At 43.2% G+C, this 12,623-nt stretch overlaps 1 gene segment (V, D, J or C); it reads right to left on the bottom strand.

Annotated features, from left to right (window-relative positions):
* Positions 1 to 12,623, bottom strand: part of LOC146808647 (T-cell receptor alpha chain constant-like) — an 805,797-nt gene that overhangs the window by 570,498 nt on the left and 222,676 nt on the right.

Here is a 12,623-nt window from a genome sequence, read left to right as displayed (position 1 = left end):
AAAAACTGTATTCAGCCTTCAAGTTATCTGCTCCGCTCCTCGTCCAATGCATTCCTGTCTAGTGGTTTAGGTAAACATCCTACCAGCTACCGAGCAAAGAGCCCGGCTCCACTGTCTTCATACAAGTAATTCATAGCCCCGCTACCATGTCCCCTCGCATCTCATGTAGACACTTAGACGCTTGTACACGCACTAACAGTCAGTATAGAATAGATTCCGTCCGAGAGACCTTTCCTTCTGGATAATACAGTTCCTTAAACATAAGATATTAGATATGATTTGGGATTAGGTTGACCTAACCCCCCAGACTTCTGTCTCCACATGTAGAGCTAAATGTCAATTCCCCTGCACCCTCTAGTTGCACGTCAATCACACGTCAATCACACGTCATGCGGCTGCGCGCGCATCTCTGCCAAGTATTACTGCTGACATTGCAGGATTCTTCTATGGATCCGCCCACTTGTGACATCACTTTTAATGACGTTTCTAATATACGCCTATTGTCACGCCTTTCTTTATTACGTATGTTTATTTATTTATTTATTTTATGCAATTTTTAAAGCGCGCAAATACCCGTACGGGTGTCTCGGCGCTATCGATTACAGAACTCACTTCTTGCGATGAGGGGGAATTAGGCAGAGAACAGCCATGTTTTAAGGCTCTTTCTGAACTTGAGCAGCGTAGGGGCCGTTTTGATGTGGAGTGGTAGTGTATTCCACATTCCTATGTGTATTCTTATCTGTATTATCAGCTGTTACGCCTCCTGCATCTGTCTCAATGTAATGCTTTTCTTATATATGTCGTTACTTGTCAATAATGTATCGCCTATCCCTTCCTGAACCTTCGTGGTGATGGAATAAGATGCCTATGATTCGAATCATAATTCCTTTGTAGAGGAATAAAGCCTTTTAGAACCTCTAATACCACGGATTCTGCCTCTTATTTTTACTGAGTTATTCTTACTAGACTTTACCGCATAAAAAATAGTACAGGTAATTTAAATATTTACCACATAATTGGCGCCCGAACAGGGACACTTTCTCATCTCACGCGCCGGAGGTGCGTTGCAGGCCCGGTCTCCTGCCACAGCTGGACGGACAACTACGCGTACCCGCAGGATTTCCTGTATCTCCCTCCGGCCGAGCGGGGGTGACTGAGGCTGCGATCAACCCCCAGACGAGGTGGTGAGAAGTGCGAAGTATCTCGACCAGAGCCTAGCTGAGAGAGCAAGATCCGAGGTATACAGAGGCCCGCCAGGTTCCGAAGTTCCGAGTCGAGTCGAGTCCAGTCCGATCCAGTTCAGTTCCGTTCCGAGGCCTTCCGTTCCGTGCTACCCGGTGAGTACCGTTGCCGGGGAGGCATTTAAAACGTGCACATTAGTTTGTGCAGGTCAAGACGGGTTTGGGTACACAGATCCGGTCTGCACTGTTTCAGCAGTGTATCTGTACTGTTTAGCAGTATATCTAGTATGTCTTATACATAATCCAGTATTGTCTAGTATTAGTGTTATGTCAGTAACTAGTTTTATTCTAATTATCATTGTTCGTTCTAAATGTTAAATGTTAAACGTTTTAATATGTTTTAAAAAACCGTGGTATGAATGAGTGGTCATTATTGTGTTTATTGTAATTTATTGTGTTCAAAATCAAGTAGCAAAGTTTAAAGATGCCGCTCTTTTCAAAATTAAGACAGATCAAAACTAGAAAAGGGGTACTCGAAGAAGCTGTTCCCATTCCACCTAGGGACACCCCAGGGTACTTTATGTACCATAAGCATGGCCTAGATGCCGTATTATTTCTTGATTTATGGGTGGACTACACCAAGGACCTAGCCGAAAGTCAGAGGTGGCCCGCAGCTGGGACATGGGATGCAGATTGCATCATGAGAGTCGAAGAAGAATTATGGAAAAAGAAAGCCAGACAGTCACAGAAAGATGCCATTGAATTATGGCGTAAAGAATCGCATAGACGCACAGAGAAAGCGCTCAGATTAGAAGAGAAGAATAGGGAGAATTCAAATAAAGCCCGAGAAAATCTATTAATTGAGGAAGGTACCCGAGTAAAATCAGAACAAGTAGACAGACAACGAAACACTCTTATGAATGGTATGTATCCTCTTCTGGCCGAAGGGTTACCTAAGGCCACCCCAGAAATACCGAAAGACTTGACACCTCCATTACTCCCGTTAAAAGCACATCCCAAGACCGCAAAAGATATTTTCCTATCTTCCTATTTAGACCATACAGCTCCCGAATATGTTAATGTTCCATCACACACACCGCCTGTCGGTGGTGCTCAACGCCAAGATCATCCGTCTGTACCTCCGCAACAGCAAACTCCTACACACATTCCAACAGGCCCATCTGTTTCTACCGCTTTTCCCGCATCTACAGTTTCTATCTTACATCCAACAAATACTTTCGTGCCCAGCACCTCAGACGGTGCTACAGGAGGTACGACAGACATTTTCGCCACGCCACCCCGAGGAAATAAATTATCCCTTAGAGATTTAGCATACCAACGGACACCCCAACTAGCAACTTCCGACATGTTTAAAGAACATCTAGTGGATTGTAGATATGATCCTGTGCCCGGTAGACGGGACGAAATGCTGCTGTCATCATTACGTATACGACGAGCTTCAAGGTATTTAGCGACGCTACCAGGAATGGCGGCACATTTAGATAATATATATCACTTTGTCCAATCGGGGCGAGGCCCTGAAAGTATTAACGAAGCCATGGAATACCAGAAAGCGGATGTACAGAGGCAACTGTTACGCTTCTTCATAAACTGTGTGATCAGAAACCAAGATAGGCCTGGGGTAGATCCGGATGAAATGCAAAAACTTACCAGATGGGGTCAGAATATATCAGAAGGGAAACATGATAAACAGACATGTATAGTAGCTATGTGCCGAAAGATCCGCAAAGAAGTAGAACAAATACATAAAGACAGATTAGAGACAGACAAACCTGAATCAGAGGGAGAGGAGGAGGAAGAATCAGAAATGCCCACAGGACAATTAGACACGATGGCTTATGTAGGTAGAGGAAGATCTTTTAATAATACTAGATGCTTTAATGATCCAATACGTCCGATACGTCCAGAATGTAACAGAAATTTTCAAGCCCCTATGTTAAATATAAGGTCTCCTGAACACTTATTCCAGGCTGCTGATAAATTACTCCGAGACCGAAGGGGGTATCATATGCTCGATTCCATGGATGAACAAGAATTAGCCAGGTCAGCAGTACAATGGGCTGACAGTCCCGTAAAATATAGTGATGATGCGCTAGCACACACGTTTTTGAACCTTACCCCAGACGAACAGCGTTTAGCTGGTACATACATGATTCAACACCTCCTTATATTATATAAAAGCCAACACTCCGATCCTGGTCCCCTACCTGACATATTGACAGAATTACTCACGAATAGATGGAGAGGTTCAGGTACTGATTTAATTAAAGATATTCTAGAATTTCGAAACCAGTATATTGTTTTCGTATGCCCAGAACATGTTTCAGTTCCCATCAAGGAAAGAATAACGTATTACATGGACAGACAGAATCCCTTACGCGAAGTGCACCCCATCAAAATTGATGACGAAAATTTTAAACGTGTGTTTGTGTACACGCCCATAACTAAAATGTAATTATTAGAAATGAAGAAAGTAGTACCTAGCCATTACAAGGACCCAGCAGGTTTCCACCGTGAGATAAAAGACATGTTACTCATGGGAGAGTATACTTATCCTGACATTATGAAAATATTAAAAGTATTAATGCCTGCCGGTATTTACGAAAAACTCAAAGAAAAGGACTGGGAGGTGGGAGACCAAAAGATAGATTGGGCAGCATTAGAAACCGAAGAAAAGACCCGAGCTCCAGGTTCAGGGCTTGGGGAAAAGACTACAGCATTACCAGGATTACTAGTGCAAGTATTGCCACGTTTGTTAACTACGAAAAAGGAAGACTGGGGTGCAATCTCAGCCTGTAAACAAAAACAAGATGAAGACACTAGTGATTTCTATTCCCGATTTGAAAAATGTTTTGGTATTAATAGTGGCATAAAAGCAAGTAGCGAGTCATATCCACATCTGTTTGTGACAAAATTAGTTGAAAATTCCCTGCCCCAAGTTAAGAATAGAGTATTGAAATTCGAGAGTACCTGGCAAGGTAACACCCCGTCACAGATGTTACAAATGTTACAATACCACCACAATAGAATTAGAGAAGAACAAGAACATGAACAAAAACGTATGAAAGACACGAAAATTAAAATGCTTGTTGCCCAGTCAGTTCCAGCTGACAGTCATAGACAGTCCAATGATTCAGTGGGTCCTGTAAAAGGGACATGCAACTATTGTAAACAGCGAGGTCATTATATACACGATTGTGCAGTCCTGAAACATAATATCTCCACGGGTAAAACCCAGGAGAGACCACGTCCACCTAGACAGGATCAGATCCAACAACAAGCCCGTCAGCATGCACAATCTAGGCCAGCTCCGCAACAGGCAGCTCCACAACAGACTGTAGCAACATCACAACAGCCTATTGCTGCAACACAAACAACACAAACAACGACACAACAGATGTACCAGTATGCACAAACTGACTATCCCGATTATCAACGATACACATGAAATAGCCTAGAGAAGGAATTTGGCTTACCCCTTATTGAGGTTCCTGTAGATCAAGAGGGACCTTATGTACATAGTGAAGTATTAGGGAAAGACAGAAAGTTTTTACTCGATACAGGGGCAAGCAGAACAACTATAAGTCGTAGCGAAGTTCCAGGGGCACCCCTCTCAGGCTCACAGAATATTTCCCTTGGATTCTCAGGAAAGCCTATCATTAATGAAGTATCGCAACCCCTTCCACTTACGGTTGGTCCATTGACACGAACTACAGATTTATTGCTTACTAAATCATGTCCAGAAAACTTGTTAGGTATAAAAACATTGAAAGCTCTAGGAGCTATAATATGTTGTTCTCCGGAAGGAGTACGATTATTTTTACGTGACTTTAAAGGACACTACGTGTCCAGAGACATGGACCACCGGTTACAGAATTTACCTACACATTTATGGGCACAAGGCCCCACTGATGTTGGTTGCATGAACATTACACCATATCGAGTCACACTCAAAACAGGAGTGGTACTACCACGAATACGACAATACAAGCTACCCCCAGATGCTGTTGTGGCTTTGCTGCAAATCATTGACGAGCTCATTGCACAAGGAGTGGTTGTGGAAACCGACTCCAATGTATGTAATTCCCCGATAATTCCGATTCTTAAACGAACTGATCCAAAAGCACCGCCAGTATATCGATTAGTTATTGATCTGCGCGAATTAAATAAATGCATTGTACCACAATACCCCGTGGTCCCAGACATCTCTTCATTACTGACAGCCATTGATTCTGAAGCAACGTTCTTTACTGTAATTGATCTCAAGAACGCCTTCTTTAGCGTCCCAATCGATCCGGAAAGCCAATATTTGTTCGGATTCAGTTTAAATGGACGAAGCTTTAAATTCGCACGCGCACCTCAAGGATTCACAGAAAGCCCCAGCATCTTGTGGTAAATATTTAATTACCGATACTATTTTTGATGCAGTAAAATCTAGTAAGAATAACTCAGTAAAATAAGAGGCAGAATCCGTGGTATTAGAGGTTCTGAAAGGGCTTTATTCCTCTACAAAGGAATTACAGTTCGAACTGCAGGCATCATATTCCATCACCACGGGGGTTCAGGAAGGGAAGGCAATACATTATTGACAGGTAATCACTTATATATGAAATAAATTGCAATAAGACAGATGTAGGAGGCGTAACAGCTGATAAGACAGATAAAAATATGCATACGTAACTAAAAAAGGCGGACATATAGGCGTAACTTGGAAAACGTCATTATACATGATGTCACAAGTGGGTGGATCCATAAGAGAATCCTGCAATGTCAGCAGAAATACTTGGCAGAGATGCGCGCGCAGCCGCATGACGTGTGATTGACGTGCAACTAGAGGGTGAAGGGGACTTGACATTTAGCTCTACATGTGGAGACAGAAGTCTGGGGGGTCAAGTCAACCTAATTCCAAATCATATCTAATATCCTATGTTTAAAGAACTGTGTTATCCAAAAGGAAAGGTCTCTCGGACGAAATCTATTCTATACTGACTGTGAGTGCGTGTACAAGCGTCTAAGTGTCTACATGAGATGCGAGGGGGCAGAAATCTTTCATGGTAACAGAGCTATGAATTACTTGCACGAGGACAGAGAAGCCGGGCCCCTTGCTCGGTAGCTGAAAGAATGTTTACCTAAACTACAGGAATGCATTGGATGAGGAGCGGAGCAGATAATCTTGAAGGTGAAATACAGTTTTTGGCAGGCAAACAGGCCGAGTCAGGCACCGTTAGCCGCGCAGGGAGTAGGACAAAGTTCATGGTTACAGATGCGAGCTCAGACTGGAGCTGTCGAAGGTAGAAGGCAGGAAAAGGCTTGATGGCAGAATTCAGGGCCTACTCGCCTGAACTACAAAATGGAGTAAATGAGCCATATAAAGTCGGTGGCCTTTCATACTTAGGAATGGAATATCCGGCCCATTCATGGCGGATCTGAAAGAGGACATATTGACGGTGGACGCACATGTGTTTGCGTCTTCATAACTGGAACTGGAGGGAACATACATGTACTTGTAGCATATACATGGAGCCGTTGGGGTCTGAGATAGGGGACATAACTGATCACAAAATCCATATTTCCTCATTCCCTCCTTGTCCCCTACGGACCCTCAGGAGATATCAATCTTCATCAATCCATCGATCTGTTCATATAGCATCATTTGTTCTTCTTTCTTCTTCCGGGATCTTGAGCGAAAACTTGGAGGTGGAATACACGATGTGGCACACAGACCACAAATCGCTGGTCCACATTGTAGACATAAGCAGCAACTGAATAGTATGAGAAAGCCAATACCTAGGAAGGATAGGATCCTCCATCCCCAGGCTGACAACACGCTCCAGAACCAACCGGACCAAGTCCAGGTGCCTGGACTCTGGTGTATCTGGCTTACAATCTTATGAAGGCGAGTTATGGCTTTATATACAGATGGCGAATTTTCTGGTATGAAAACGCAGCAACTTGATCCGATGACCCTACAAGCTCCGCCCCTATCGGCCAGGATGACGTCAAGAACAAGACGATTTTGAAGAACAACAATCCGCATCGCAGACTGCTCCTCTGTTAAGTTGCCTAAGGCGGAAGTAGTTTCATTTACTACTGCTTCAAGGGTTCTAGTTAATCTACGTATCAGCTTACTATTAGTGACTGTACCTATATAGGGAAAGAAACCTTTATTGAAATCTGTATATTGTTCCCATGCCGTTTCAGTGTAATCGACAATCGGGAGATCTCTCTGTTGTCTATTGTGTACTAAATGGGTATTTCTGTGATAATCAGGAGGGGCTAGGAAAACAGGTGGCAGAAGGAATGCGATGTAACAGGTACCATCCCAATCTAGAGGTAGACGTATATATGCAGTCTGACCACATATGAAGTAGGAATGACGGGAAGCTCTAAATGTAGACTTGCCTTGATCACTGAATACTATTACAGTGGTGCACTTACTATGGCCCATATGTATTGAACCATTCTTTCTTACACATAATTCACCTTTAACTGGAAATACTGACATAGCGGGCAAAATTGGTGCAGCTTCGGATTCAACATTCAGGATCATGAGGTTAAGTGTAAAATTACCTAATCCATATACTTCATTTTCTAGATCAGTTCCTGTTCTTTTGGGAAGTCCCTCCTTGTTAGGGTAGCAGACTTTAAGTAAAACTAGGTTCAGGTTTCCCCATACCCAGTTGTCTTGATAAACTACTGAATTTGAATCTAAGGAATTAATCAAACTAAACCATGCTCCACAGGAGCCATTGTGTGTGAACGGATATGGAAAGAGAGGCAGAACTCCCTTATAATTCTGATAGGGAGGGAGTCGGCCACATATCCAACAATTGGTAGCATTGCTGGTCTGATGGGAATGATGTAACATACTAATGAATGTGTTGTTGCGCAGCGCAAATCTATAGGACAACTCATGCGGGGGTAATTCGCTAAAAGAATGTTCAGCAGTAACATTGTAAGCACGTTTAGAAATAGGGTAATACATATGAAGCAATACACTAGTTATGATGATCAGAAAACTTAGAAAAAACAAGATTAATAATGTTACTGTGCAGTGACTACGAAGTGATTTACAATACGCATGCTTTTTAAGCTGCATCTGTCGATTTCTTTCTCTATTCCGGTCTAGAGGATACATGTCAGAGACAAATTCAACCGATTCACCTTGGAGAGGACTTAAACAATCAAATTGTCTGACTTGCTAGACCTTAATTTCAGTTTATAAAGTTCTGTTTCCGACGGTTCAACCAAGGGGAGCTTTGAATCAATCTGTGAAGGAATGCAAGGCTGAGTGTTCACATCGGACGGTAGTCCATGAAATTTCTTGATATGACTCGAGTGTAACCACCCTTTACGGCCCTCGATCTTCACGGCTGTCCTTGTTGTTAGCAGAACGAGTTTAGGCGATTTCCACCTAGGCTCCAGCTGGGTCTTCCGGTCAAAATTCCGCACCAGAACCAGGTCACCTGGAACCACGTCATGGGGCTTTACCTCGGTGTTATCGGGAAAGGCTGCAACTACCTGTGAACGACAAGATTGTAGTGCAGACATCAAGGAAGCCAGGTAATCTGTCAGCATATTACAGTCAACATCAGTTATTTTACGGGGTATAGGCGTCCCCCACATATTTGGTGGTCTACCGAAGATCACTTCATACGGGGATAGCCCTGTTCGAGAATGTGCTACCATTCTCATGTAAAAGAGTGCAACTGGTAAGGCTACTACCCAATCAACACCTTTTTCTCTACATATTTTGGACAATCTAATTTTCAGAGTTTGATTATGGCGTTCCACGAGACCTGCTGCCTCGGGATGTCGGACACAGTGGAATTTCCATTGGTAACCTAAAAAAAGTGAAACGTGTTTCATCAGTTCGGATGAGAACGGCTGGCCGTTATCTGAGTAGACAACACGTGGTAATCCGTACCGTGGAAAGAATTCTCGAACTAACTGTTTGGCAGTAGTCGGGGCAGTGTAATCTGAAACCGGGTAGGCTTCTGTCCAACGGGAAAGAGTACAGACAACTACGAGAACATATTTGAATCCTCGACATCGTTCCATCTGGATATAATCCATCTGGAGGACTTCAAAAGGGTGATCAGGAGGTTGAAATCCACCCTGTTCTACGGGAATGCTTTTACCTGGGTTAAACTGGCAACAGATCATACAGGTACGAACTTTTTGTTTAGCTGCTGCTCGTAAATGTTTGTTGAACCAAATGTGTTGAATGCTGTCTAGCATAGCTTTTTCTCCTAGGTGGGCTGGACTATGTATTGTGTTAATGATGACTTGAACCATGGAGTCGGGAAGAAACCATATAGATTTTTCCTTCGTCATCCATCCTTGATCCGTTTGGATCCCTCCTAATTCAGTCCATTTCTTTATTTCTTCTGGTGTAGCATGTGTCTGTATGTCAATTACATCAAGAGCGGGATCCTTAACTGTCATGCAATGTGTTAGTGTCGGAACTATTGTCTTTGTCGTGTCAGTTGTGTGAGTTTGAGCAGTCTGTTTAGCTGTTCTGTCAGCTAGGTCATTACCTTGAGAAATGATATTGATAACTTTCGTATGGGCTTTGCATTTCATAATCGATATTGCAGTGGGTAGATGAATTGCATCTAATAAAGCTTGAATGAGGGGTCCGTGCTGGATGTGGGCACCGTGAGAAGTTAAATAACCTCTCTCTCGCCACAGCACGCCGAAGTCATGAACGACTCCGAATGCATAACGTGAATCTGTGTATATGTTGACTTTCTTATTCGTGGCTTGGATACAGGCTTGTGTCAGAGCGATGAGCTCTGCTGCTTGAGCTGACAAAGTGTTTATACAATTTGTTTCGATGACTTCAGTGTCTGTTGTAACTGCATAAGCGGCCACTAACTCTCCTGTACTTGTTCTCATGCATGAACCATCTACATACAACGTCAGGTCTGGATCTGACAATGGGACATCTGTCAAGTCTTGTCTGGGTTTCGTCGTGATAGTAATGACTTCAATACAATCATGTGCTAATGGGTCTGTTCCATTTACTGGCAAAAGTGTAGCAGGATTTAATGTATTACAACGTCTGATTTCTATGTGAGGCTGGAACAATGTCAATTCGTAACCAGTAAGTCTTGCTATAGTCAAGTGTTGTGTTTGTGTTCAGTTCAAAAGAACCTCTACTGCATGTGGTACTTGTACTGTCAATGGATGTCCTAATACTATGGCATCGCTTTGTCTGATTGCTAAAGCTGTTGCTGCCACTGATTTCAGGCACGCAGGAAGAGCCTGAGCTACGGGATCTAATGTACTAGAGAAATAGGCACATGGTTTGTGTGATCCTGCTTGTTCCTGAGTGAGTACTGACAAGGCAGTACCTTCACGTTCTGTAACAAAGAGTGTAAAATGTTTATTGTAACATGGTGTTGCTAAAACAGGTGCTTGACATAAAGCTTTCTTTAAGCTTTCAAAGGCTTGTGTATGTTCCTGAGTCCAAGGGAGGACAGTCGATGTGGCTGCCTCCTGTGTTGTCAACTGAATGAGTGGTTTTGCTAGAAATGCGTATTGAGGGATCCACTGCCTACAGTATGAAGTGAGGCCTATAAAAGCCCGCACCTCCTTTTGTGTCTTGGGTGTTGGCATGTTAGCAATTAACTGAATACGATCGGGTGTAAGCTGTCTTCCCTCCTTGGACAGCGAGTGCCCAAGATAAACAACTTGCTGGACACAAAATTGCAGCTTAGAAGGGGACACCTTGTGCCCCTTTTCGGCCAGAAATTGTAAAACCGTCAGTGATGCTTTTTCACATTCAGGTTCGCTTCGAGCGGTGATCAGCAGATCATCGACATATTGAAGCAGAGCAGTGTTAACTGGCATGTGGATACTGTCAAGTTCTCGTTTCAGTGCTTGGCTATAGATGCTGGGGCTTTCTGTGAATCCTTGAGGTGCGCGTGTGAATTTAAAACTTTGTCCATTTAAACTGAATCCGAACAAGTATTGGCTTTCCGGATCTATTGGGACGCTGAAGAAGGCGTTCTTGAGATCAATTACAGTAAAGAACGTTGCTTTGGAATCAATGGCTGTCAGTAATGAAGAGATGTCTGGGACCACGGGGTATTGTGGTACAATGCATTTATTTAATTCGCGCAGATCAATAACTAATCGATATACTGGCGGAGCTTTTGGATCCGTTCTTTTAAGAATCGGAATTATCGGGGAATTACATACATTGGAGTCGGTTTCCACAACCACTCCTTGGGCAATAAGCTCGTCAATGATTTGCAGTAAAGCCACTACAGCATCTGGTGGTAATTTGTATTGTCGCATTCGTGGTAGTACCACTCCTGCCTTCAGTGTGACTCGATATGGTGTAATGTTCATGCAACCAACATCAGTGGGGCCTTGTGCCCATAAATGTGTAGGTAAATTCTGCAGTCGGTGATCCATGTCTCTGGACACATAGTGCCCTTTGAAATCACGTAAAAATAATCTTACTCCTTCCGGAGAACAACATATTATAGCTCCTAGAGCTTTCAATGTTTTTATACCTAACAGATTTTCTGGACATGATTTGGTAAGCAATAGGTCTGTAGTTCGTGTCAATGGACCAACCGTGAGCGGAAGGGGTTGTGATACTTCATTAATGATAGGCTTTCCTGAAAATCCAAGGGAAATATTCTGTGAGCCTGAGAGGGGTGCCCCTGGAACTTCACTGCGTCGTATTGTTGTTCTGCTTGCCCCTGTATCAAGTAAAAACTTTCTGTCTTGGCCTAATAGTTCACTATGTACATAAGGTCCCTCTTGATCCACAGGAACCTCGATAAGGGGTAAGCCAACTTCCCTCTCTAGGCTGTTTCATGTGTATCGTTGATAATCGGGATAATCTGCTTGTGCATACTGATACATCTGTTGCGTTGTTGCTTGTGTGGCAGCAATAGGCTGCTGCTGTGATGTAACTACGATCCGTTGTGGAGCTGCCTGTTGTGGAGCTGGCATGGACTGTTGTGGAACTGGCATGGACTGTGCATGCTGAGGGGCTCGTTGTTGGTTCTGATCCTGTCTAGGTGGACGTGGTCTTTCCTGTGTTTTACCTGTGGCGATATTATGTTTTAAAACTGCACAATCGTGTATATAATGACCTGGCTGTTTACAATAGTTGCATGTCCCTTTCACAGGACCCGCTGAATCACTGGACTGTGTCATACCCTTTCTCTGACCGTCAACTGGAACTGACTGGGCAACAAGCATTTTCATTTTCGTGTCTTTCATACGTCTTTGTTCATGTTCTTGTTCCTCTCTAATTCTATTGTGATGATATTGTAACATTTGTAACATTTGTGACGGGGTGTTACCTTGCCAGGTACTCTCGAATTTCAATACTCTATTCTTAACTTGGGGCAGGGAATTTTCAACTAATTTTGTCACAAACAGATGTGGATA

The sequence above is a fragment of the Triturus cristatus genome, chromosome 8 (assembly GCF_964204655.1).
Source record: "Triturus cristatus chromosome 8, aTriCri1.1, whole genome shotgun sequence".
Lineage (NCBI taxonomy): Eukaryota > Metazoa > Chordata > Amphibia > Caudata > Salamandridae > Triturus > Triturus cristatus.
This window is presented reverse-complemented; position numbering and strand designations above follow the sequence as displayed.